Below are 26,748 nucleotides of genomic sequence, written 5' to 3'. Positions count from 1 at the left end.
AAAAAAAAAAGACAGAAAGGCAATGAGAGTACTCTAAAGAACAAGTTGAATGCCCTCATTTCTCAAACACAAGGGGTCAAAATCATAGACCCATATTTGTCTTCATCCGAGCAGCTACACCACAAAGCCCCCTTTCGGTAGAACAATAAATTGTACGTGAACCGGCAGGCATTGGGATACAGGGCCATCCATCTGAGCCGTCGCTGCGCCCCGGGTACTATTTCCCCTCAAGGCTAATGACTTGTATGGCTAAAGGATGAAACATGACGTATGACAGCACCATACCTCCCTCTTAACTGCTACCATGGCCCCCTTCAGAGTTTTACGCCGTCTCTCTCCAACCTGCTTTCATCTTTGCTGTTATGTCTACACACACTATCTCAGCTGTGCAGGGAGCTGCCCATTACAATAACACCGGTCACTGGTGCTAGGAGGCACCTGCACCTCGCACTCCTGCACTTGTGCGTGCGTGCGTGGGCACGTCTTACAAGAAATGAGTGCAGCTTGGTCGGTAGTTTATATTGTACGTCTGTGTATGTGTGCAGTATGCAACCATAAAGACAATGAATGTATTTGTGTAAAGTTATCTGATCTAAAGCTGGATATTTATTAATGAAAGCAATATTGCCATGTGAACTACTTTGTACTTACAGATTTAGTCCATGCTATGTTTCATTATTGGTAGAATCGTTCTGGGCCTTTGTGAAAATAAGCACAGTCTAACCTTTAACAGCATCTTCAATCGCAATACTAGAGACCACCTTGTGATGGGATCACACCAGCCGCCATTCCAAATGGGGGTAAGCCCGTGGCCCCATCCTACCCCCAACTTGTTCGGACGACTCGGCCTTCATTTTGATCTCTCTCTCTCATTCACACACACTCACACACGTGAAGTTTTCGTGACTGCATCTCGCAGGCGACGCAGTCACGGTGACAAAATCTGTCCAAGAGACAGACAAAAAGACACCTACAGGGCCTCAGTGGTACTTCCTCTGTTACAGTCGGCGTCTCCAGGGCCACATTTCGCCATGATGACAAACTCACATGGTAAAAACACGACTGCTGGTAATAAGTGGTGCAGCATGACGAGTCTATATACTGTATTAACATATACAGTCTCAACACAAGGATATATATACTGTATGCATGCCCACCAAACAAACACCGGGTCCCGTTCAAAACATTGAAAAGTCATTTTTGGACAATTGGACAGAAACGTAGCTCAAGTTATAAAGTACTAAACTTTCCTGAACGTGTCCAGGTTTGTACAGCCAGTCAAGTTGGTTTGTGTCTACTTCAGGACACTCCGCCTCAGCACATCTCGCCCTCTTGCTCTTAAAGCCGGCCGCCCCGGTGCGCAGCTGCTTGAGGGGGATGCGTCCAGGCAGAGCGCCCCACGGAAACAACAACAACCCACATCAAAGGAGTTCCACTGGTGGAACGTGATTATCAACCTTTATCTTATGAGTCTATGAGTCCTGCCTCTGCCAAAGCATCACTCACTGGCATGGGGAGGGAAGGGAGAAGAGAGGATGATTTGCTAAATACAAGCTGACCACATACTGATCCCTTACTCATTTCTTCCTTTTGTTTGTCTTTCGTCTTTTCACCATCTTCTTTTTTTTCCCAGTTGAACTTCCTCAAAGCTTTATAGTGTAAATGCTCACCTAAGTACACTCAGAATCCATTCAATCACTTATCCGACCATGTGGTCCATTGCAGCCTCTCTGTTTCAGAGCCCTTACTCACAGAGTGTCCCCTCCACAGCAACTGTTGAATAAATGTCAAACACAGTGAACCGCTGGCGACAGACTGGTGACATTTCCAGGGTGCACTCTCCCTCTCACGCCATCCAATCCGAGTAGAGTTCCATTGTGGATTGCACTACTTCTTCACAATTATGGGTATTTGTTCAGGCGTCCAGTGTTTCAGATTCAAAAGTATAACGTTGCATTCGTCATTCTTCGCAAAACTTGTTCAGCGTCCATCGGCAACTTAACTACCCTAAGCCTCTCCGGAAGCCGGCTGAAATCATGATCTGAGCAAAAAGATTGTCTTACTTTCACTGTAAGTAAATGGGCTAATATAATGGTGGTCATGATATGCGTTTGGGAACCCTGGGCTGGGCGCAGCCAGTCATCTCTTTTGAGCTCCAGAGGAGCTGAGTAATAAAGACCAGACAACAGGCTCAAACCAACAGGCTCTCTTATTCCAAGCCCAAGGGACGGTCAACAAGGATCCGCGGCGCATTACCTAACTTTAAAGGATTGCGTTCAGCTCATGTTTTGGTTGCTGCGAGGTCAGGACCCCGAGACAATGTTGGATCGGACGGGAGATAGTGTTGCAAAATAAAACGTTCTGCCTCAGAAAAGCATCCAAGACATGGACCTGACCTGCATGATGTCAACGTACCTGGCTTAAAGGTTCCCTGAGGAGTTTTTTTGAGAGTCCCTATTTCTGAGACCCCTATTAGCACAGAGACGATTTTCAATTAGTGTGAGAGGAGATGCAAAGCCTAACTATTGGTGTCCCACCAGTCCATCGATACACAGCCAATAAGACATTCTGCAACGCGCCAGCGAATGCACAGAAGATCTGCAAAGAGATCCCACATTGCCACTCGACCATCATAATTCATATTACAAAGTATTAAGCATTTAGGGCCGGGCGGCAAGTCCAATATGATCACTTATCATTTTTCAGTGGCGTCATATCATGATGAAATTATATATCGTGGTACACAATGACGTCGTCAAAGTTGATAATAACAAGCAATAATGAAACACAAGCAAACACTTAGAATTAACTTTTTAATAAAAATGGGAAAGTTGTCAATACTTTTCATTTGTCAAGTATTTAATTCACACAGGAGTGTGTAAAACGATATGTTTTATTTCCTACAGAAAATGTCTCCATTGTGTTACTATAAAAATTATGCTATGAAATGACATATCGAGATAGAAGATTGTTGGTGATATAGTCCAGCTCTATATGCTTCACAAAATGCCCACTCACACACAGTGGTTAATGCCATGGGAAAAAGAAAAGAAAAAAAAATTATTAGGGGCAATAATCTGGAAACACAAATATGTTCCACAATGTCTTATTATGGAATTTCCTCACATGAAATTCTATAATTTTCCATTCCAAACACACAAATACATATCAACACAGTACAACTGATTTATAGTGTACCATTGTACTTTGAATGTTCCACACAACCTCAGAGGACACAACCAGCTCCAGCATTGAAGTCATTAATGTGAGTGAGGCGACTGCGCGTCATTCCAGATTGTGCGTTTCAGATGTTCTTTAAGTTAACCAAAACATTTTTGACCATCGGTCGTATTAAATGACCCATCGTTGTCCTTGCTGCTGCTACAGAAACAAGCCTGGCAGACGGCGAACATGTCGACTTCATGAATCTTGCGCTGGAGCGAAAACAAGCGCATACTTCCAAATACACGTGTACACAACCGCGCACACACACACACACACGCACACGCACACGCACACACACACACACACGCTAGAATGCAGTGGAATAAAACGGTGCAGTCCGTGCTGTGAATAATGGGCCTGACGTCAGGCGGACCTATAAACTCAGCTCAGGTGTGGGTTTATTTTTCTTGGACCTATCAGATAAGTCATGAAATAAGAATCACACTGACAGACCCCGCGGCTAAACAATAAATCGCCACTCACACTTTCAGAAATATGTGAAGTAGAATTGCTGTTCAAATAAACCCTGGCATCTCCTCAGGCACGCGGGGGTATCGTGCCATCTGAAACATCTCCCGGCCTCACCGCTACCACCGTCGGTCCGGCCCTCTGCGAGCGTGCCGGGCCAGAGAACATCTGGACAGGGCACGAGAGGCGCTCATTCATTGTGGTAGAAAGAAAGAAAGAAAAAAAAGTTGCAATGTTTTACGCACTCGCTGTTGAGTCATAACCAGTGGACATTATGAGAGTAGGAGTCCACATTGATTACTTTATGTGCCTTTGGGTAAAATGAGCTAAACATTAAAAAAAAAAATGCTTCATTACAGGATATAACAGCTGCATACACCCATTTATAATGTCAAGGTCTGGCCCTGACAGGCTCTTGGTGGATCTATACTGTATGTAAAGTTCAACATACTCAGTCCGTCACACACTCTCATGACGAGGGCTGCAACTAACTCTTAAATTCACCGGGTTATTTCCACCATAAATCGATTGGATGTTATCGTGGATAAAATGTCAGGAAGCCCAAGATGACATCCTTAATTGTCTTGTTTCAACTCAAAGATACTCAGTGTACTGTACAGAAAACCATAAAGAATATTCACATTTAAGAAGCTGAAATCTGAGAATTCAGACTATTTTGTTCCCCTCCCTCAAATCAATAAATTGATTATCAAATTACTTGGCGATCACATCTGCATACTGACCCGGCAATACAGGAATACATTAATGTCAATTGCTTTTCAGTGGAGATCATGAGGATCCTAATTGTACTTAAAAACGTCAGCCGCCTCTCTGGAGCTACCGGTAACTTCTGGCCTTTTTTTTTTTTTTTTTTTTTTTTTTACATTCAGCATTCACTGTCCCCTGGTACTGACCTCTCTCTGGTCCTCTCAGGTTTCCACTCATCCCAACCCACCATAAAGTTAAGGGAGTGTGGACCTAATCTGCGGGGCTGCTGGCTCACCCCGCGGTGACCTGCCCCAAATGCTTTACTACGTCTGATTACATCTATTGCTGTCGACCACAGAGGAGCTCCCAGGGAAAGGTCCTCCGAGCCCAGGATGCCTCAGAACGATCTGCTGTGGTCGGGGTGCAGCCCACATGATCATGCACCATTGTGGTGAGAGGGAGCTGAGCAACAAAGCGATGCTCTCAGTTTACCAGTCAGTCTTCTCTCAGAGCCTCACCTATGGCCTCGTGCCACAGGTCCGATATACATGCAATGTTCCCCCGCCTCTTTATAAACGGCACTGATTTGGGCATGGCATCGAGCCACTGCTCCTCCCTCGGGTTGAGGAGAGCCAGATGAGGAGGTTTGGGGGAACTAACAGGGTAGTGGTCCCAGGGCATGCTGGAGGTCTTACATGCCTCACCCAACATGGAGTGCTTAAGGCCCCCTGGGAAGACCTGGAGGAAGGTGACAAGGGGGGAAACCATGTCAAAGCTGCTTTTTCTGATATGACAATGACGCAGATAATAGGCAAAATTATATAAATAAATAATAAATATTGTGTAAAAAAAACACAGCACAGTCGTATTCAATCTAATATTTAAGAGATGGATTGGAGGAGTGAGGTCAAAAGTTCATAACACCTGAACTTACCCCAAAGTGTGTGTGTGTGTGTGTGTGTGTGTGTGTGTGTGTGTGTGTGTGTGTGTGTGTGTGTGTGTGTGTGTGTGAATATATATTCTGACAAAGTTTGACAAACACACAAAACTAAATTATGGAAAATAATATTATCACTAACTAATGCAAAACTAAACTACAAATATAATAAATGAATGATTAATAAATAAAAGGTGTGCAATAATACTAAATAAATAAAAGGCAAATTGCCAAAAACAAAATAACCGATAAACTAAGGTAAATCAACCTTGTTGTCAGATGACAACTGCATCACTGATAATTTCCCCCTCATAATATTTCAAAGAGGAATGTATGAATAGTGGAGAGTGGCCATACAATGTACCCTTCTTCTCCACCTCCACCCGCCTGCAATCAGGACTCAACTACAGCTGTAGACATTGGGGAGGAAAATGTAGAAAAATACGCATAGGATTTGTATAGATATTTGTGGAAATTCAGAATGACTGATGTACAACCAGAGTACCTGTTTAATCCACATCATGCAGAGGGGATCACGACCAGACAACTGAAGGAGTGTGTGGGCCCCAATACACACTTGCTGCTAGCTTCTCTTATCAGACCGGCTCGGCCTCCACCCGCCTCACTGCTTAGTTAGGTTTGGCAGTACCATAAACAAATATGGTACTGCCAAAAAAAAAACGACAGAAACAGAGTATCGCGTTAGAAAAAAGAATTAGGCCTATTAGGAAAAAAAATTGATTGAAAAAAATACCCTCAGTATTATGACTTATCTCTCTCGCTCTCTTTTTATATATATAGATATGTATAAATATATCCATATCCATATATATATATTTAGCCATTCTCTCTCTGTGTGAGTCCATTTGTCCCCATCACTCCTGTATCCACATCTGTGCCCCCCTCACCACCACCAGAGCTGAAGTTTATTTGACTAGAAAATTACCCTCCTGGTGTTTAACATATCTCCGATATTGTCATCGCCAAATATTTATTTGTAAAGGAGAGGACCTCTGAATGGCCACATTCCTCCTGCTTGGCGGCAACACACACACACACACACACGCGCGCGCGCGCACACGGCCGGATGTGTTTATGAGAGAACTTTTGCATATATATAAAAGCGCCTGTGTGTACTCGCCTGGGTGAAAGTCAGCTCTGCTGACCGTGGGTATTTGTATGATCATATACGTCATAAAAAAATATGCAGTGCAGAGTTCCCTCTTAAATCCATGTTGAATGGCTTACGTGACAGAGTCTTCATCAAACTGCTGACCTCCTGACTTCACTTCTGAACGGCCACACAGACCTGGATGTGTCAAAGACTCGGCCCTGTTAAATAACTATTAAATAAAACCCCAGAGACTACTCTGATTATTTGCTTTACTCCGTTTCATCAGGCTGAACAATCAGTCCCAAGATCATTCACTTGATAGAGCCATTGTACCCAGGGGGGGGGTCTACAATCAACTTGACAGTAGGGGGGAACAGCACACCACAAGGGGGCAGTGATGTAACAAGGACCTGGAAAAGGTCAGAGAGGCGTTCTCATTAAGAACTGACAGAGGAGCCAGAAGAGGACTGGGACTATGGGGGGCGGAGTCTGAGTGGAGGAGATAAGTGTCACAGAAGGGAAGGAGAGAGAGAGAGAGAGAGAGAGAGAGAGAGAGAGGGAAAGGACTGTACGGGATGTCTGAAAATCATTTAGGATGGTTATGGCACATAAACAACTGTAGAAAGAGCAGGAAATAACACTAAAGATTAAGGCCACTGGCTGTCAAACAAAAGCAAGCTGCTTAAAAAGTCCATTTCAAGGACCACCCAACTAACTCCCACCTGTAAGCCAAAGAGCTCAGGAGTCATTTGAAATGCCAAGAGGAATCTACACTTTAAATAACCTTCCAGTTAACAGCTCTCTGTCCTTTCCACTTTTTGAATCCAGCCCAACATCCAAGCAAACCAAAACAATAAAAACATCATTCAGATAGTGAACTAAAAATATTGGCCGTGTCCTTTAAATGTCCGAAACGCAGATGTGCTTCCACACAAACAGGAACCACTGGCCTCCCAGAAAGCTGTCCCAGTGAAACCACAGGTCCCAGAGGGAGGCGCCCTGGTGTCTCTGCAGTGACCCATTCCTTAAACAGGCCTGGAGATGTTCCTGCTAAGCTGCCCGGCATCCATTGCTCTCAAGACCGCATGTTTGCGCGACCCTCCTCGCCGGTCACAAACTGCGGTGTAGGTTTTGTTGCCCTCTTGTCTCTTAATCTGCGTAATGGCTTTCACCACCGTGAGCCCCCCGACCGCCGGGCTTTTTCCACAAAAAAGGCAATAAATAGCAGCGCTGAATCTGAATATTTCTGGGAGACGCTAATGGAAAAACTGTTAATGGGAAGCTTTAAAAAAAAATATTTGATTTCCCATTCCACTACAAAAATATCCTTGTTCCGCTCTGTTTACCGCGTGCTTCTGCTTTGCAAACATCCCGCCCCGGTTCAGACCATCTCTGCCACGAACACCGTCCCAGTGTCTGTGTGAGTGCGTGTGATATTCTGCCAACCCAGATGTCTCAGCCTCGGCCTGTTTGTCCGCTTTAATACCCCCCCGCCCCCCCCGTACCGAACTCTCCTCCGACTCACACTGTTTTCCTCTCGCCCAGCCTGCCAGAGGGCAAACCACGAACAGCCCGTTGACCAGTTGCAACACATGTGGCAAAGCGGCGGCACACACACACACACAAAGCCCAGTATTACTGGAGTACTTGCTACCAAACCGCAACCGATTCCAACCAAACCGGACACACACACACACACACACACTCCTCACCCACAGCTGTATCCTGTGGCCTGAAACAGTCCAGTTTAGGACGACCGTGCAAACGCAACAGATTCCTGGATTTAGCTGTTAAAAAAAGGCACGGTTTCACCAATCGAATCCCTCCTGTAGCCCTTCAATCCCTCTCCCGGTGTGTCTTCCCCCACGACCCTCATACAGTAATTGGGTTTTCTGTCACTCTTTGTGTGTGTGTGTGTGCTTCAAAAGCTGCCAGTAATTACTCACACGGAGACCACAAACAGCCACGATGCCGCACTCTCTTCAAGTCCCCGAATGGTGTTTATTAAGCCCCCCGTTTCCAGAACAGATTCTCAATGTCCATAAAGTGTGGCCTTTTTTTTTTTTAACTCAGTGGCAGCACCGGCTGCATCTCGCATAGTGTAGCAGACCCTTTAACGCGTGGAGTGACTCATAATGTAGCAGGTGTGTCACAATTCATTCTGTGTGTCAGGATAAAGCCCCGAAGCAATAACATCACGCGGCACCTGATTCAGAAGTGGCGCTCCATTTCTTACAGTGTTGACACAATTGTGCACACTGAGGTTGGAAATGTGTGGTGGGGTTGAGCTGGACTGCATTACATTGAAGGGGGTTAACATTGAAATGAGAAAAGAAGATCTCTCAATGAATATGAAGTACTAGAGGTGAGCCGGTGTGAAGCTGTGCTCCATCACCCAGGGTGTCAACCGTGTTGTCTGCGTGTCTGACAGCCGTCTCCAGCACCCTGCTGCTCCACGCTGTTCTCCCCCCCCCCCTCTCTTGTGCACGGCCGACCCCCGCGTTCACACCTAGAACAAGGGCAGGGGGTTGTCTCCAGAATGGCCCTCCGCGTCCCCCGATGACCCGTGGCAGCTCCCTGTCAGGCTGCTCCGCGCCCACATGTTCACCCCGGCCGCCTGCTGTGCGGGCACCAGCTGAGCGGATCTGTTGGATGTCACGGTGAGCATCTTTCCTTTCAACAAGGCCGGCTCGGAACGAAGCCTCGGATTACACTCGATCACGCTGGATTTAAGGCGGGCAGATTGTGGTAACCCTTAATTCTAAAACAATAGATCAATGCGTGGATTATAATTTATGATTCTAAATCTACAGATAAGCCTCTCCTTTACACAGGGTGTACCTCTGGCTCTAGGATCTGTGGCCTCTGTGGGCTACAGAGGAAGCTCCTGTGAAGGTCTCTGATAGCAGAGAAGGACTGGAGGCTGATAAGAGAGGTGTGAACAGCAGTGTAAGCTTGTCACTGCAGGGGGCTAGAATGACAGACCATCAGAGGTTAGAGGGTTACACGGCTGGAGGACTGGGCAGTGTTACACCAAGCCGTCATCACACACATCCCTTTTATATGCTGGGATACTCTACCTATGCCCATGTATATACTCACGACCATATGTGTTTCTTTATATTACGATATCGCTTTTGTTTTATTGTTGTTGTTTTTAAACCCCGTCCGTTACATCATCTTGAATTTACAATGTGTAATATAAGTTTTGGGATTTTTCCACTGAAAGCCATGGCTTTCATTCATACCAATACAATATGTCTGCTGGATTTATCAATATATATATATATATATATATATATATTGATATATATATATATTTATTTATATATATTGATAAATTGATTAAAGTAACTGGAAATTTTACTTAGCAAAAGTAGTAGCAAAAAGTGCAGTTTTGTAAAATGTGACGTAAACCGTGTGATAGAGAAGGCCTAATAATACCCAGACGAAGGTGATGCATTATGTAAGCATAGCTAGAGGGTCAGCAGAAGCTGAAGTTGAATTGAAGTCTATCCTGGAACACACGCTGCTGGTCCTGAGTCGTGCTGGTCTTGGTCTACACCATTAGAGGTGCTGCTAGGACTTGACGCAGTGCTTCACGCAAATCCCCAGTTTGACTGAGCCATAAATCCACCATGTGACTTGGTGATAAGGTCCCCCCCCCCCCCCCTGCTTCTTATCACTCTGTCACACTACCCGTCCCCTCCGTGGTCCCACCTCTCCTTACACGTTGTGGAAAAGCACGACGGTTTGACCTTTGACACGATAATCAACTGTATTAAAGAGCCTCTTAGAGCAAACTGATGGACTGGGCAGATTGGACTGACAGGGCGACTGACTGACTGGCCCAGAGGCTAAGAGGGATCCAGGAGCAGCGGCGCTGAAATGCCGTCGCCGACACGTCGAGGTGGCAGAGGCGGTGGGAGAGTGTTGGCCATCACAGGGTTTACAGATTAGCCGGGCTTATTAGTTCAGTACCTTCCACACTCTCAGGATTGTCACACGTCGCTTCGCTGCCCCGCCTGTTTAGGGCCCCGTCTCGTACAGGCAGACTTGCCCGTCTGTCACACACTGATGGAGGTGAGAGTGAGTCCATGATCCTGTAATGTTGGAGAACTTAACAAGAGCCGCCCAGCCGAGCTCGGCGACGACAAAAGACACATGCGCCACAATGTACAATGGCTTTTGCGCTGCAAGACTTTTTCCACCACAACAAAAACACGCCTGCATGTGCTCATATGCCGAGACTTACAGACTCTCCTTTTTGATGATTTGTAACAAGCGGTGAAGAGACGGCATATACGAAAAAGTATGCAAAGTGCACCAAAAGGACAGCGGCGCAGTCACAAAACATGCCGATTAATCAGAAGGGAAAATGGGAATTAGATCAACGTGCTGGTGTACGATAAAGGAACGAAAAAACATCTCAGTTAAACCGAAAGAGGGTAATATATCTAGCTCATGCTGCACTGTAATTGGTTAGTCCACCAAATGGATTTCCGACAAATCTTCAAACTGTATTATTGACAGAAATCTGTGTTTATGATCAAACAAACAAGGCTTGTACAGCAATTGTGGAACGGTTGGTTTGCAGCCCCTGCAAAAGAGTTACTCAAAGTTATGATTTATTTGATCAAACATATTTGATGTTAAATCTGTGTGTACTCCTGAAAATGTCTTCTCCCCATCTCATAGCTGCTGTTGACCGAGTAAGCGCACAGTCCCATCCAGTTGTCGGGATGAGGTAACAGGCCTTGCCGTGCAGAGGACCACCGCACATGCAGACAAGTCATCCGTCTCAACCGCGTGGAGAAGCAGACTGGATTTAGTGTCTGCACCTGGCCTGGGATCTTCTGCCCGACCAGAAACCATCGCAGTGACACTTTAAAACAGAGCAGACTCGTTCAGCAGTCAATCAGCGGACACAGATTCCTCCCCTCATGCTGTCTGTCACCCCCCCCCCCCAATGAGAATTGTAAGGCATAATTAATGCTCCAATAAAACCGTAGAAGTCCACATGCCCCGCCCACATATGTCCTGTGTTGTCCTGCATTCAGAGAGAGATACGCAAAGGAAAGTCTTTAGCTTCAAAAATTGTCAGCAGCGAAATCGGGGTAGAACAATATGTGTTAGAAAGATAAATCCAAGATGTTCAATATGAAAAAACGTCCGGCCACAGCAAGGCGATGGACAGCTGCAACAGGAGGGGTCAAATAATTAAAGCGGTTTAGCAGATATCGTAGTGGTATTCAATAGCAATTTAAACTGAAATGAACGGTGGCCTCGTTAGGCTACACGAACAACTTTAGAATTATTTTAGCCTTTACTTCACACAGGATAGTGTCAACATGAATATGAAGAGTCATTTATAACTCAAAACGTAATGAATTAGTGAAAGTGAGACGTCTCAGACCGGTCTGGACCGCTCGTAAATTGTATTAGAAACGTTCAGAAAAGGTTAAATACGAGAGAATCGATGAATAAGTTCTCCGAGATCACTCGTACACGCCACTTAAGAACAAATCTGTTCGTGGTTCCAGCCCAATTATCATATCAGTTTTACTTGATCATAGAAACCACATTCAGATAACCTGCTGCACTGCGATGCTTAGTTACAAAAACACCAGTGGATTTGTGTAATGCTTCCCTAAATGGCAAAAAAAAAGAAAAAAAGAAGCACATGCTAACACACTAACACACACCACTAACTTACAAAAAACCTCCTCTCTCCCTTTGGGGAAGCCTCGATGGCGTAATGACCCCTTAACTACTTCCGTGCTGCACCGGGTTGACGGAGGCTGAAGTCGAGGCTCCATCCCGCGGCGGTGTGTGTTTCGTGGAAGCATGAATGTGTAGTGTGTTTGCGTGTGTGTGTGTGTCGGACATTATTCTCCACTAGTTCTCTGCATTGCCTAACAGCCTTTTAACCCGTACAGACAGGAGCCCCCTCCCCGGCTGCCACTGACCAACGGGAGCACGGCAGAAACTCTTACCATCTGCAGCAGTTTAACATACAGATGGGTACAAAATAGCTACACACGTCCCACTCTTCATGCATACGCATACATACACAGACACAGGCAGACAACAGCGGGGAGCTTTAAGTGCACCCCGCTGCTTTCATCTCTCCTTCAATCAGATAAAATTAGCTGCCTGCTGGTTACCGGCCAGTGTGCGTCCTGATTCGGGGGGGTGGGGGGGTTCATGCCTCTTATACCACCTCCAGCAGGACAGAAAGCGCTGGAACATCTTGTTGCCAGAACATCTCTGCTCCGCCCAAACTTTCCCATCAGCCTATAGTAATTCCACAAAGACAGATACTGTATGTGCACCCGTTTGGACCAGAGAAGCAAGGCCCCTCACAGTGGAGTCCATCGCAGAGCTGTCCCTGGAGCAAAGGCTGCACCCTGGTTGTGAAAGTCCTCACAGAAGCGAGGCCGTAGCCCCCCCCCCCCCCCACTAGGCTGGGTGTCAAACCCCCATCCCATCCCAGTTCAGACAGCTTGTGCAGTCTGAAAGCTGATTACGCAAGCACACACACTGCGGGTACGGACACACATTAGCCACAGCTCTCAAAACACCGGGTCGGATTTCACGGTAAAATGTTTTCCTTATTAATGTCGGTAATGAGTGTGTTGCCAGGTTGGTTTCCATCCATCCCCCCCCCCCCCCCCCCCCCCCCTCCGTGTCTGATCTCACAGAGATCTGGACGTCGAGAAAGTGCAGTTTACGAGTCTCGACTTAATCACAACCTTTTTTTTTGACCCTATTATTTCTCTTCCTGTGAGAAGAAAAGAAATCCCATAGAAAGCAAAGGGCGTCAGTAACCCCCAGAATGTCGATGCTGCCGATAAGGCCGCAGCAACTGATACGTTGGACACACGGGTTAGAGTGAAGGCACGAGGTTAGAGGAAGGTAAACAGAGGTGGAGAGGCTACACTTTGTGTGACAGAGGGACGGAGAGGAAATAAAGTATGAAAAACGAGGCAGAGAGCAAAAAAAAAAAGAAGTGCTCAGAGTCAGACAAGTGGCCATAAAAATTGAAGATGACCAGTCACAAGGCCGTCAGAAACACTCGGGCTCGAGTTACCAGGGGAGGCTGAAGGGGCCAAGGGAGCAGGATGCTCTCCTCACCCAAGACACCATAACTCTCTCTGGGCCAGAGCCTCTGTCACTACAGCCTTCCCCTGGATGGGACCTTCTAGATCCGCTTACATGGACAGCTTCCATTAACATTCCTGCCCAACCTGGCAGGAGAGTGAGTGAGGGTTAAGTGGGGTGAGAGGGTGGAGGGTGACAGACCAGGGCTAGGAGCAGCTATAAGGATGGGGGGGGGGAGCATGTAGGTGGAGGGTGTGAAAGGGAAAGAAGAAGACAGAGTCACAAAGGGAAGGCGAAGGGGTGTGGTGACATAAGGGCAGGGAGAGAGAGAGAGTGATGGAGAGGAGGGGTGGGGGGGGGGGCAGAACAGGGATCTGGACCTGGTCTGTATCCAAGTGCAGAAGGACACACTAAACCACTGACAATAACACCACTTACAGGTCTGCAATGTTGTTTCTCAGATCCTATGTCCGGTTTGAGTGTGCGTGTGTGTGTGTGTGTGTGTGTGTGTGTGTGTGTGTGTGTATTGGTTGCTGCCAAGCAGGAGGAATGTGGCCATTAAGAGGTCCTCTCCTTTACAAATAAATAGTTGGTGATGACAATATCGTGTGTGAGTGTGGAGGAGGTTCTATATTTATCTATTAAACAATTTATTTCCCAAAGTAAAATAAAAAAGTGATACAAAAAAAAAAAAAGTGATACAAAAATATAAAAAAATGTAATTCTATCCAAGTGATTTTTGGGAAGGGAACATCTTATGAATAAATGAAATATTTAAATAAAAGTCTTCTTTTTTTCCCCTCCTATAAATATTTCTAACATTTCTTCTGTTATTGTTGCCACAAAAAAAAAAAAATCTTAATCTGCCCAAACAGAGAAGCACCAGGAGGGGCAGTGACTCCTGCCGGCCCAGGTCAGCAGTGGACAGGTTGACATAAACCAGGGTGCCCTGGCCGTCATTAACCAGAGCTGAACCGCCACGGTTCTAAATCCAGATATCTCTGGACCTGGTTTCTCCTGAACTGCTCACTGCCTCATGTCTCTCTGTGAAACCCGCGCACGTCACTGTATCTGTCAAGCAAAGCATTTGGCAAATGTTAATTACACACTTCCATGTCCCCCGGTGAACAAAGCCGTACCGATCAATGCACGTCTGCATGCTTCACATATGCCTCTGTTCATGAATTGTTCCATATGAATTGTTCCATATCTGTTAAATCTATATGTGTAAAAAGTTCTCGCAGGGTTAATATGGATACCTGGCTCCACACACATTTCATGCTTATATAAGAGAACAGCTAGCAACACACCTGGGAACTCTTAATCAAGGCGTTTTGTCTTTTTTTTATTATAATCCTCGTAGCATATAGAAAAGTAAAATGTGAAAAAGCTTTAACTCGCAGTCCCAAGCACTCAAAAAAAAACTAAACGTCTGCAGTGTGCTTTACAACATCTCTCGCCCAGCCGAGATTAAACATCATAAAGATCATGCATTTAAAAATTCACGACAAGCCGCAGTACTGTATTCCAGTTTGACTGCAGAGAAATGAATGATTAAATGAAAATGAGATTCATATGTCTCATTCATCACTGAGACTTTCAGTGTCAGCTAAGCGGAGGTTGTAAGACACGTAATGAGCCGGGTTCTATGATGTGAATCGTTTCAAAGACTTTAAATTCAATTTGACTGTTTAAAAAAAATAATCCATCTGGATGATTATTGTGACGTGAATCTGACACCACACGGTGTTCTTCTGGCCAACTGCTGCATAGTGGAAAACGTCAAAGACATAGGGGGGGTGGGGGGGTGGGGGTGGGAGTGTCACAGTGAGATTCATATGTTGAGAGATTAATATACAGTCTAGCGTTAAAAAATAAACAAGCAAAAGGTTTTTAATTGAAATCCAATTAAGATATTTCCCTTGGGTAAGAAACGGACCGCTTGATGCAATGCAGAAGCTAAAAAGCAAAACATTTTTTCTGTATTTTTTTTCCTGCTCTGCATTTTTTTTAATGCAGAGCAGGAAAAACTGAATTATGACATTTTGCTTGCCAAATTGCAGAGAGTTTTAGTGCGTGACATTCATCAACAACTTGAAGCAAAGTAAGGCAAACAATTTAGGAAACCTATCAATTGATGTCATTCATTTCAAACTTTAAAAACACATAAAGATCTCCCACTTCATGTCTTCCTGTAAACCCTACACATGTACACATCACATACAAAGGTTTGGGGGGACACACACTCGACTGTGACAATGGAATCCAAAAAAGCAGCGAAGTCATTCCCAAGACAACCTGCCTGTGTTCATGTGACACGTGACTGTAATGAATTTAAGTAAAAAAAGGCCAAACCACGTTTGATGTGCATTCTGAAGGGCGTACGAGTCGATCCCCATCGGACCGCTACAAAGCATTAACGGGCTTCTTATGAAAGTCTCACCTCATCCACACTGCGCTCTAGTAAAACATCAATCACACAGCTGGCCAGAGACACTGATAGGAGAAAAGGACGGTTGAAGTTAAAATTGCTGATGGCCAAATGACGTGAACGTTTTTTTTTTTTTTTTTTGTGTTGAGTGGAGCTGGAAAACACATGTTCAACTTCATCACTGGACAGATGTGTTCTTTTAACGTTGGCGAGGATATTTTACAGATTCACATTCTGCTGTTGTGAGACGGTTCAACTTGCTCATCGCAGCATGACTCCTGCTTCTTCAATGGGAAATTGATGTTACCGTGTGGTGTGGGGGAGGGGGAGGGGGGGGGGGGACTTTGAAGACGGAGGAGAGCTCCACATACAAAACAAGAAGAATCGCAGAACTCCCGAGGGAGGGCCGCTTCTGTATTTCGGGGGGGATAAATATGTGACGATGGAGCGGAGAACTCCGAGAGGCTATTCTTCAAGCCTGTCTGTCACCGGGACGAGTCGCAGCGGTTTCTGGACGATCCAAAAGGAAGAAACACGAGAGTGTGCGCCGTTCAAAAACCTCGCATGAACAACTTTGTCTCTTTTATGTCCCTTTCAGATCCGGATGATGCTAAACGGTGCTTCTTTACTGGCTCTCACAGTGTTTTTGAACACGGGCCAACCCTGAAAAAGAGCCAAAGACCTTGAAATTGGTACTATTGAGAGTCTTCTGTGTGCCAGTTATATGGTGAGAATTCGTCATTAGTGTGGCTTGTGTCACATTCCATTCTTGACTGAGCCTCACTTAACCCCCCCCCCCGACACACTCACTCCCTCCACTTGGTCTGGTTCCTACCGGCTGATTCTCTTAATTACTTTGCCTTTTTTTTTTTGGTGAGAAATCTCCCTCGCCGCCACCGCCATCCGGCCCCAACCTACACCACAACCCCATCACCGCCATTAGCCTAATTAATTGCGTCTTAACACAGTGCACCAGAAATAATACCCAAATCGGCATCAAAAGACAGTTCTAAGAATCAAAGCTCTTATCCCTTCTCACCCCCCTACATCACATTTCAACTCCTTGCTGCTTTATGTGGCACTGTACTCAGCTCGCTAAGTGTAATACCCCCCCATTGTTCGTTTGAAGAGCCAACGCTGCTGCAGTCCTGCGTGGTAAACCTTTTTACCCACTGTGTGCACACAGGGCTGATATGGCCAACCGTGCAGCCATGGGAAAATGTGCGTGGAAGCGCGGGACAGCAGGGGAGTGGAAGCTGGGGGAGTGCGGGGCGGGGAAGGGCCGCGGTACGAGGGAGGAGGAGGAGGAGGAGGAGGAGCGACCGCGGCAGCTGAGCTGTGAAGAAGCTAATGGGCTCTCATCCCCTTCCCACGCCCACCGCGTGTTTTCTGATGGGCACTCAAGCGGCGAAGGCACATATTGGTTTGGCTACCGGCACAGAAAACTGCAGCCAGCCAGCTTCGACGCTGCCGACTCGGCATCCGCTCTGAACTGGGTTAGCCCGCGTGTGACTCTGGGGTCCTGGCAGAGTATGAATCAGTAACCAGCCTCTAATAACGCGAGGAGCTGGTGGTTGATCTCCCTCACAGCCGGAATGAGACGAGAGACAGACACTGTGACACTGATAAAACGAAGTGGTGGACGAACAGGGAGCCACCACGGATAAACGTTTGTCTCCGTCAGGACAGGGCTGAACGGTGTTAGAAAGGGGAAGTCATGTGCTGAGCCACAGCCCGTCGCATCAGCACATCTGCACGGTTTATCATGAGGCATCAAAACAGAACATCTGGGACATCAGGGGAGGGGGCGGGGGGGGCGTTTCTGAAAGAACAAACACGAGTGGCTTAAGTATATTCTGATGTCACCGCACACAGAATATACCGGTAAATCAAAAACTAAACTCCTTGAAATGTGCACAACGAAAGACAGTGTTGTGGTCCGGACGTTATCCTCTTCTAATTTGTGAGAATAAAAAAAAAAAAAACACACAGCCACTGATTAGGTGATCCGGGGGGAAGCCAATTGTTTTGATTGTGCTGCGCGACGTTTGATCCGACGGTGTGGAATGTAGCGACCTTTGATCCGGTGACAACGTTCAATTAGAAAAGGTTAACTAAAATGACCTCCTCCACCCCTGCTACTCGGCCCAGAACGGGGATAAAGTGTGTAAACAGCCCGTATGCTGCACACAGTGGACCCAGGATCAACACTGTCCACTCCAGTAAACGGTCAGCATACATTCAAATTTAAAAATGGTGAAAACTACACTAATTACCTTCTTCTTTACTTACTAATGATGAATGCAAAAACTTAAAGGATACAGCTGGCAAAGTACTCCCTCTCTCTTACTAAAGAGCTTAACTTGTAATTACTCATTGTAATAACTCTACAGTCACATGGGAATTTGAAATGATGGGAGTGTATAGAACTGGGGGGGGGGGGGAAAGGGCTCTTCACTGAATGCCTCACTGACAAACATAAAAAATGAATTGCACCTTAGTGGGAAATGAATCAGGGTGCCCTGGGAATTACATTACGCCCAGTAGCTGACAAGCTAGATTACTATTTTCCAGCTGCTGAGTAACCAAGGGCGAGCATCTCCCCCGTCCCCACAGAGAAGAGAACCAGAGATGCTGTAGAAAGTGTGATTACTTTAGGTGTTCTCAGTTTGAGTAGAACTTTAAAACATGGAATGTTTTAAAGTCCATCTGTGCTGAGCTGCCGCTTTTAGACTTGTAAAAAGAGATTTGTTAAAAGGTTTTCAAAACTGGTCCGCGTCCACGACATAAACAATACATTGACATGCTGCATTCTCGCTCCTGACCACCAGGGGTGACTCATCTGGTTGTATAGAAGTCCATAATAAATGACTCTACTTCTCTCTTGATTTATTCCCTCAGTAAACATTGTTAACATGAGTTTATGGTCTCAATCTCTAGTTTCAAGTATTCTCCAATACAGCATAATTTGCATTTAGTAGATTATGCATTTCTTCAACTACGTAACATTTCAAAGGAACATTTTGCTGTTTCACACATTTGTTACTTCTAGACTAGATTACTGCAGTTCCTTATTATCAGGCTGCTCTAATAAGTCTCTTAAGTCCCTCCAGTTAATCCAGAATGCTGCAGCTCGTGTACTCACAAAAACTAAGAAAAGAGATCACATGTATCCTGTATTAGCTGCTCTGCACTGGCTCCCTGTAAAATCAAGAATCACATTTAAAATTATTCTCCTCACCTACAAAGCCTTGATTGGTGATGCACCATAATAGCTTGTAGTACCATATTCAATTCAGTTTATTTTGTACAGCCCAAAATCACAAATTAGCCTCAGAAGGCTTTACAATCTGTACATATGACCTCCCTGTCCCAGTACTTCACATCGGATCAGGAAAAACTCCCCCCAAAAAAACAGAAAAAAATGTCATATTGCCCCACTAGAGAGCTGCGCTCACTAAATGTGGGGCTACTTGTGGTTCCTAGAGTCCTAAAAAGTAGGATGGGAGCAAGAGCCTTCAGTTATCAAGCTCCTCTTTTATGGAACCAGCTTCCACTTTCAGTCCAGGAGGCAGACACAGTCACCTCATTCAAGAATAGACTTAAGACTTTCCTCTTTAATAGTGCTTATAGTTAGGGCTGACTCAGGTTTGCCCTGGTCGAGCCCCTTGTTATGCTGCTATAGGCTTATAGGCTGCTGGGGGACGTTTTAGGATACACTGAGCTCCTCTTCTCTCTCTCCTCAAGGAGGAATGTATGTCTCTTCATTGCACCTTACTAACTCTACTTCCTTTGTGACTTCACGTCTCATAGGGTCCATTGGAGCTGGCTATGTCTGAAGCTAGTCCTGGCTCCTGGGTCCTGACTCCATGCCCCTGCTTCCTGCATCCAGCCCCTGGCCTGGGCCTGGCCTCCTTCCCAATGACCCTGGCTCCTTTGAGCAGCAAGGGCCTGGCCACATTGGTCCGGCCTCTTTCGCAATGCCTCCGTCCGACGAGGCAGGTGAGCCGGCCTCCGGCCTCAGTGGCCCTGCCCCTTGCCATGGCCCTGCTGATGCCACAAACTTTGGAAAATTTGTAATTTGTGATTTTGGGCTATACAAAACGACAACAGCGTCAGTAATGGCTACATACAGTGAATGAATACATAGTGGAAAGGACGCCGCTGAAAGGTCAAACTGCTGCGGTATCAAAAGACGTCCTGAACCGCTCAGTGGAGCATTTTGGTGGTGTGCAGAGGACGGTCATCACGTGACAGAACACTACCAAGCTTTCCTTCTGGTTCTCTGCTGTCTGGCCAATAATAGACCCTGCCTTCGTGATCAACTAACTGATCCCGTTCCCACCCACAGCTGTAATGTTGCCAGCCCATCTAACAACAGCAAAGAAAAGAATTCTAAAACACCTGGATAAAAACACGACAGCCTGCTGATGACCTGAGTTTTCATCTATCGACTAACCCTAACCCTAACGAGGACTCAAGGAAAGCTAAGCTTTAACATGTCCGACCAACAGCACCGTTTGTCTCATGTGAGCTGGCCTGTGAGAGCAGCTTTCACAAGTGTCCATCTCGGCTGCCTTCTAGAGAGAGATTGTTGTTTTTTGATATTTAGCTAACAACCTGAAAGAAAAAGTTGAAAGGGATGGAAAAGGTTCAGCACATGTGCGGCATCTTTAAATGTTTTTCCGAGAAAAGAGGAAAAAAGTCCATCATTAATGCAGCCATTCGGTCTTTAGGGAGGTCTTCTTACTGAAGCTCATGAGCTAATATCAGCTCTACTTTCACACAATGGAAACATCTTCTCCTCTCTTTCCCTCTGACCCTGCCCCACATGGACAAGCGCTTTTAGAAGTAGAACGGCGGTGACCCAGAATGACCTCTTTTCACACTCAAAGGCCCCTAACCATAACCCCCCTTCATCTCTATCTGACTCACTTACACGCCACCATGATGCCTTACTCTGACAGCCAACACCAGAAAAAGCCTGTAGTTTGACCACTGTGTTCCCCTAAGCTGCAGTCAGCTTCAGCCCAGTCCGAGACGGAGGGCTGCTAAACCTCCCTGCTTTATGACCACTATCATTTTCATTGATTCATGTTTACAATATTTGTCCTGGCTTTGCTAGCTGTTAGCTGTGTTATGTTTGACACTCCCCGAGTCCCAATTTGTTATTTATATTCCATTTTCATTCCATTGTCTGGTTGTAGTTTGTTTCTTTACTGTTGCTATGAACAACCTCCCCCAACAGGGATCATTAAAGTCTCATTTGCTTCCATCTACTCTCCGCCAGAAACCCCAACCTCAGTCCATTTTGAAATCTGCAACTCTGATAAACTGAGATAATTACCTCAGGAAGGACATTAAATGGCCGATGCCAAGCGGCCGCATGGGAGCAGTGATATCATGTAAGGGTGAAGGCTAGCCCGAACGGCAGCTGAGGCCCCAGTCACACTCCGAGCCAGCTCCGTCTCTAGCCTCGGCCCTCATCCCCTCGTACCCAGTCGCTGCCCCTCAGCCTCACACTCCAGCCGGGCTTTAAGCACTGTGAGAGTGGCCTAAGTAGCCCGACACTTCACAGATGAACAGCTCCAGTAATGGGTCGTGATTGACCTCAATAGCCGGCTCCGAGTGGGTTCCCTCGGGTCTAATCTCCGCATTACCTGCTCCGCTTCACACACACTGACTGACGAGACACGATGAGAGCGGCTGCCTTGAAGATTAAACAGACTGTCGAGGAAGTTATGAAGTGATTCAGCAAATAAACAAATGGAACAACCCCTTATGGTCCAGTTACAAGCATCTGAATTAAATGCGTGTCCCATCTCAAATTAAAACATTGAAATTTGTATGCTGTAAAAACCTGGTGTATATATATATTACTTCCCAATCACACTCTAATGTAAGTATTTGTCTCTCAAATACGTGTTTAAAAAAGTTGTAGTCAGTTCCCAACTGCTACAAAGCTGATCATATTACTGAAAGGACTAGCTAAAGAAATGTCCTCTCATGTTTTCTCACAAGGATGTAAAATAAATGTATTTTTAGTACCGTTTGGTCTACTGTCGGTCCATCAGCCAGAGAAAGTTCAGGCGAGCAGCTTAAAGCCATCAAGCTGCTGCCTGAGACAAAGCCAGACTGTTGATTTAACACTCAATGGAGTGAGCGAACACATGCAAAGGAGGGAAAAGGAGCATGATAGATGGACGTACGAAAGCACGGCAGGCCTTTGAAAGATTGTAATGGAGGAGGCTACCAAGGGAGATCCCAAAATTCACACCCCATCTACGGTGTCGGCGCGGTCCCGCTCACAGGCCGCGGCTTCATCTCATGTGTGGCAAGTGTTTTCCAAGCGAACGCATGCGAGCGTGGTGTGTGTGTGCGCATGTGTGTGTGTGTGTGTGTGTGTTTTGTGTGAAACGGTCAGATCAAAGTCAGGTGGCGCTTCATTCCCACCTGCTCTCATTAGTCTTTTTTTGGTCTACGCCGGCTGCAGTACTGTAGGATCCCACCTGTTTGACTGCCGGGTAAAGGTCTCTCACAGTTAACCATCTCGATAGACAGATGTTTCTAAATAAAACTGTGTTGGTGAATTTGTGTAAGCATTTGGCACAAACTACCAGTGGGAATGTGTTTTGTTTTCTTTAAAAACGGCAGATTCATTATGTCACCGTGTAAACAAAGTAGTTTGGCGTTGAAAAGCTGACTTAATTCCGTATAAAACGTCAAACCCTGGAACAGTTTTCCTGCTTCCATCTGTCTAATATGAACAGTAATTGAGGAGAAAGCAACTTTAGTATCTATTAGGGAACGAAACATGTTTAGTATTACCGCGCCCGGGGAATTCTCCAAAGATTAATTCAATGTAGCTTTCATAATTCCCTCCAATATGTTTAAATTAAGATTAAAGATGACTTTGTTCCCCTATTCCCACAGCTCCCATGGCATGGTAAAGAGATCAAAACTGGAGGGCTTTATGGGGAACATCTTTAACATTTGCTCTGCTCTCAGTGTGCTTGATTAAATGTAACATTTTGAGATCCCAGAGTTCTGAGAAAAGCATAAATCATTGTCTCGCAGCTGCTGGCGTGCCTCGGGAAAACACATGCTATCCCTCACTCTCTCTCACTTTTTTTGTATTCTCTGTGATCATAAAGCCCACCCGACCCGTTGGTCCCTCCTCCCCTGGTGCTAGTCCGGGTGGTGGTAGTGGGGGGAGGGAGGGGAACACCTGCAGGCTGCCGCTCACCCTGAGGTTCGGCATAAACCCCAGCTCCTCGCACGCCCTCTGGCCCTCTACTCCCTCACACTGGCCCCGTCCGAGGCCCCCTTAGTCTCTCCAATCCATCAGCAGTGACAGGCCCCAAGACCAAGCCAAGGAGGATAGTCAGCCAGCCAGCCAGCCAGCCAGCCACTGTCCGGGGACCGAGATGATCAAGCTGTCTTTTGAGCGGTAGTGATTATTTACACTCAGAGGAGGTCACTCGGAATGACACAGCCAAGGATTTCTGGTCCTTGTGATCTTTGCTCGACTCTGATTAAATCCACAAATAATTTATAGATCTAATACCAGTCGAGGAACACGGTGTGTGCTAGTGCGGTATGACATGTCCCTGGCTCTCACCTGTGCCCCTGTGATCCGGCCTGCCAACCTGGATCACAGCCCCGCTGTGACTTAAAAAAGCAACCGCTCCGGGTCCGACTCCTCCTGCAGCCGCCTCGCTTTCTTCTTTGGTTTTGCTCCCCCCCCCGCTTAATAATGCCATTGATTTCTCATTATTCATCGGGTCATGGCCGAGCACAAGCATGAATCACGGTTTGGTTTTATTTTTAAAAGGAGAGAAAATGAGAAAAGAAAAGAAAAAAAGAGCACTTTGTTTTCGGTGCCACTGCCAAAAAAAAAAAAAAAAAAAAAAATCGGATCTGGAACTGCCGCGCAATTAGGAGTCTGGGACTGTCACGTTGCGATGCGAAGAGTTAACGGCATGATATGAAATTGCTATAGGCCTTTGGATCTATAAAAGAGGGTATTTCAAAGCAGGGCTGCTCGGTTCTTCTGCGTTAAAACCCACGCCTTTAATTGTGTTTAATTCATTAGAATGTTCCAACCTCAAATCCCTTGAATGAAAACACATTGGTCGGGATCCACAGGAGTTCTGCAAGTGTATGGGGACTCCCACCAACCACCACCCCCTGAGCCACCCCGACCCAATCTTTTCATTTTCTAAGTAAGCTGGATTTTATCATTTACTGGTAAACAATTAGACAGGAAACAGATGTGACTGGCCGTATTTGAAAGAAAAAACGAAACACGGAGTAGATTCAAACGTGTGTGAAAACTGCCGTTTGAAAGAGGTCATGACAAAGAGTGTTCTCTAGAGACGCGTGTGATTGGCTGTTAGTGAAGAATCTAGCCGTCTATTAGACCAACTGTATTGTATCAGAAGAGACCGGAGAAAATGTTAGGCTCTAAAGAAAAAAAAAAAAGGAAAATGTAATACATGGAGGAAATGGCCTCTGGGATGAATTAAAGGATCCATAAGGAAAAGCGCTGGCAATTTCCAGAGCCTGTCACGTCCTCTAAGAAATGAGACAACGCAGGGATCACACATACATGACCTGAGGGGAAACACTGAAGGCAGGGCTTCCCCCCACTTACAATCAACCGCAGTCAATCACCTACACCGAAAAATAAGGCACACGTACGTGTAAGCGACGTGGCATGTGAGTATATGTACTCCCTTGTTTAAATAAACATTATAATTTGAGAATTGGGTGGACGGATCCCACAGCACTGCTGGGCTTTCGGGAGGGGTTGCATCCCTACAATAAAAAAAAAAAAACAGAAGCGACTAATCAAATGAAAAAAAAGGAATATAAAAGTTGATTGCGGCTCATTATATCTTAATGTTTCCGGCATGTCTATAGTGTAAGGGGTGCGCTTTTCCTCTTTTTCTCCGCCGGCCCCTACGCTCCATAATAACTTCTAACGATCACGCTTTAAGAATTCACTAAATGGAATCGCCGAGGCCACATGGGAGGAATCAAATGCGTTTGATGCCGAGGCCAAGTGCTCCAGAAATTCAGAAATGTCATGATCACAAAAAGACGTTGAGCGTCTCGAGTCGGGGCCCTGTGGGAGCGAAAGGGTGCAGCCCATTTTGGAGTGGTGCTGCTCCACCTTTCATCTCCGGCTGAATGAGGCGTTGCATCCATCATTCCATTAGCACCGCTCTAACAGGCTCCCAGTCACCCTCCGGATGACAGCGGGGACATGGGACATGTGGACTGACCAAGAGCTTTGATGTAAGTCCGACCACAAAACACAGGCCTAGAAGTAGACACCCAAAAAAGAGACACACACACACACACAAAGAGAGAGAGAGAGAAAGAAAGAAAGAAAGAAAGAAAGAGAGAGAGTCGTTTCAGTCTGGGGATATTGTTACTGTCAAGCCGTGCTGCTGTCTCCAGCTTTGACTGTATTGACAGGTATATTGCAGATGTGTGTGTGTGTGCGTGCGTGTGTGTGTGTGTCAGCTGTTCGGCAGCGCTTTGTATTAAACACGTGAAAAGTCAAACATGTTCCTTCAAATTGCTCTTTATACTTTAAAGCTTGTTGCTTCGGGCCGCCGCCCACCAGCCATGAGGAACTAATGCCTCGACAGACCAAAAGGAGCAGAGACAGAGCTTGAAGAACAGAGAGAGGGAGAGAGACCGACTTGATTGGAGATTTAAAAAAGCAAAAAAAAAAAAATGAGGTTAAGAGACGAGACACGCAGACAGAGTGGGGAAGAAAGAGAGAGAGAGAGAAACAAAGAACTTTAAACACAGAAGAGGGGGAGAGTTTTGAGGCAGTGATGAGAAGGAGTGCAGGCCTCCACTGCTCCACATCTGCTGGAGATATACCCAGTGCTTCTGGGAGTCAGCCCCCCCCCCCCCCCCCCCCCCCCCCCGCCATCCCTTTTCACCTTCATCTTCTTCCCCTCTCCCCCTCTTTTTCGCTTCCTCGAGGTCTTCTGGTTTGTGTTCAGATCAGGTTTTAATATTCAAAAATATGTACTGTCTTTATGAGCCATTGCTTTGCTGAAATAATATGCTCCCTAAATCAAAGTAATAGTCTGAGGCGGTGCACTAAATAGAATTCACCAGAGTTTCCTAAAAGTATCCGTCTCTGTCTGCAAAGGCTGTGAAGGGTGGAACAAGCCCCGTGTCTGAAAACGCAGCGTTCCTTTTTTAAAAATCCACTCGTTGCAACTCGCTGGATATTTATTCCACGACATTCCGAACCGGGAGTTGCCTATGAAATGTAAGCTTTTCCCTTGCCTTGCTTTTTCAATTTATAGCAGTGTCCTGGGCCCCCACCTGTTGGACTAGCAATGGGACCGTGATTGACTGTTGGTGACATTCAAGCAGCAGGGGGAATGGAGTCCCCGGTCCGGGCTGACCTCCCAAAATCCATTGTCTCTGAAGCGTATTTATCTTCTTACCTCACTACAGCTGTATCTTCTCCTCGCAGTTTGAAACCACCTGAGGGCCGGCTCTATCTCCGTCTCAGGGCGGACATGTTTAAGGGCCACGGGCCTGATACGACTCAGGTTGTTTTTTTGTTTTTTTAAACGCAAGTCAAGGCCAAGCAATGAATCTCCGCAGCCCTGTGTTAAACATGATGTACAGTTGTGACTCTGTATTGCATTGCTTTACATTGTCACCCGGGGCTCCTCATGGGTCTGCTGGGAGGGGGTTGCGGGGATAACAGCCCCACGG

General features: G+C 46.1%; 1 protein-coding gene across 1 annotated transcript in view; it reads right to left on the bottom strand.

Annotated features, from left to right (window-relative positions):
- Positions 1 to 26,748, bottom strand: part of LOC117727940 (vacuolar protein sorting-associated protein 13B-like) — a 305,167-nt gene that overhangs the window by 193,636 nt on the left and 84,783 nt on the right. The window lies entirely within an intron of this gene.

The sequence above is a fragment of the Cyclopterus lumpus genome, chromosome 25 (assembly GCF_009769545.1).
Source record: "Cyclopterus lumpus isolate fCycLum1 chromosome 25, fCycLum1.pri, whole genome shotgun sequence".
Taxonomy (NCBI): Eukaryota; Metazoa; Chordata; class Actinopteri; order Perciformes; family Cyclopteridae; genus Cyclopterus; species Cyclopterus lumpus.
This window is presented reverse-complemented; position numbering and strand designations above follow the sequence as displayed.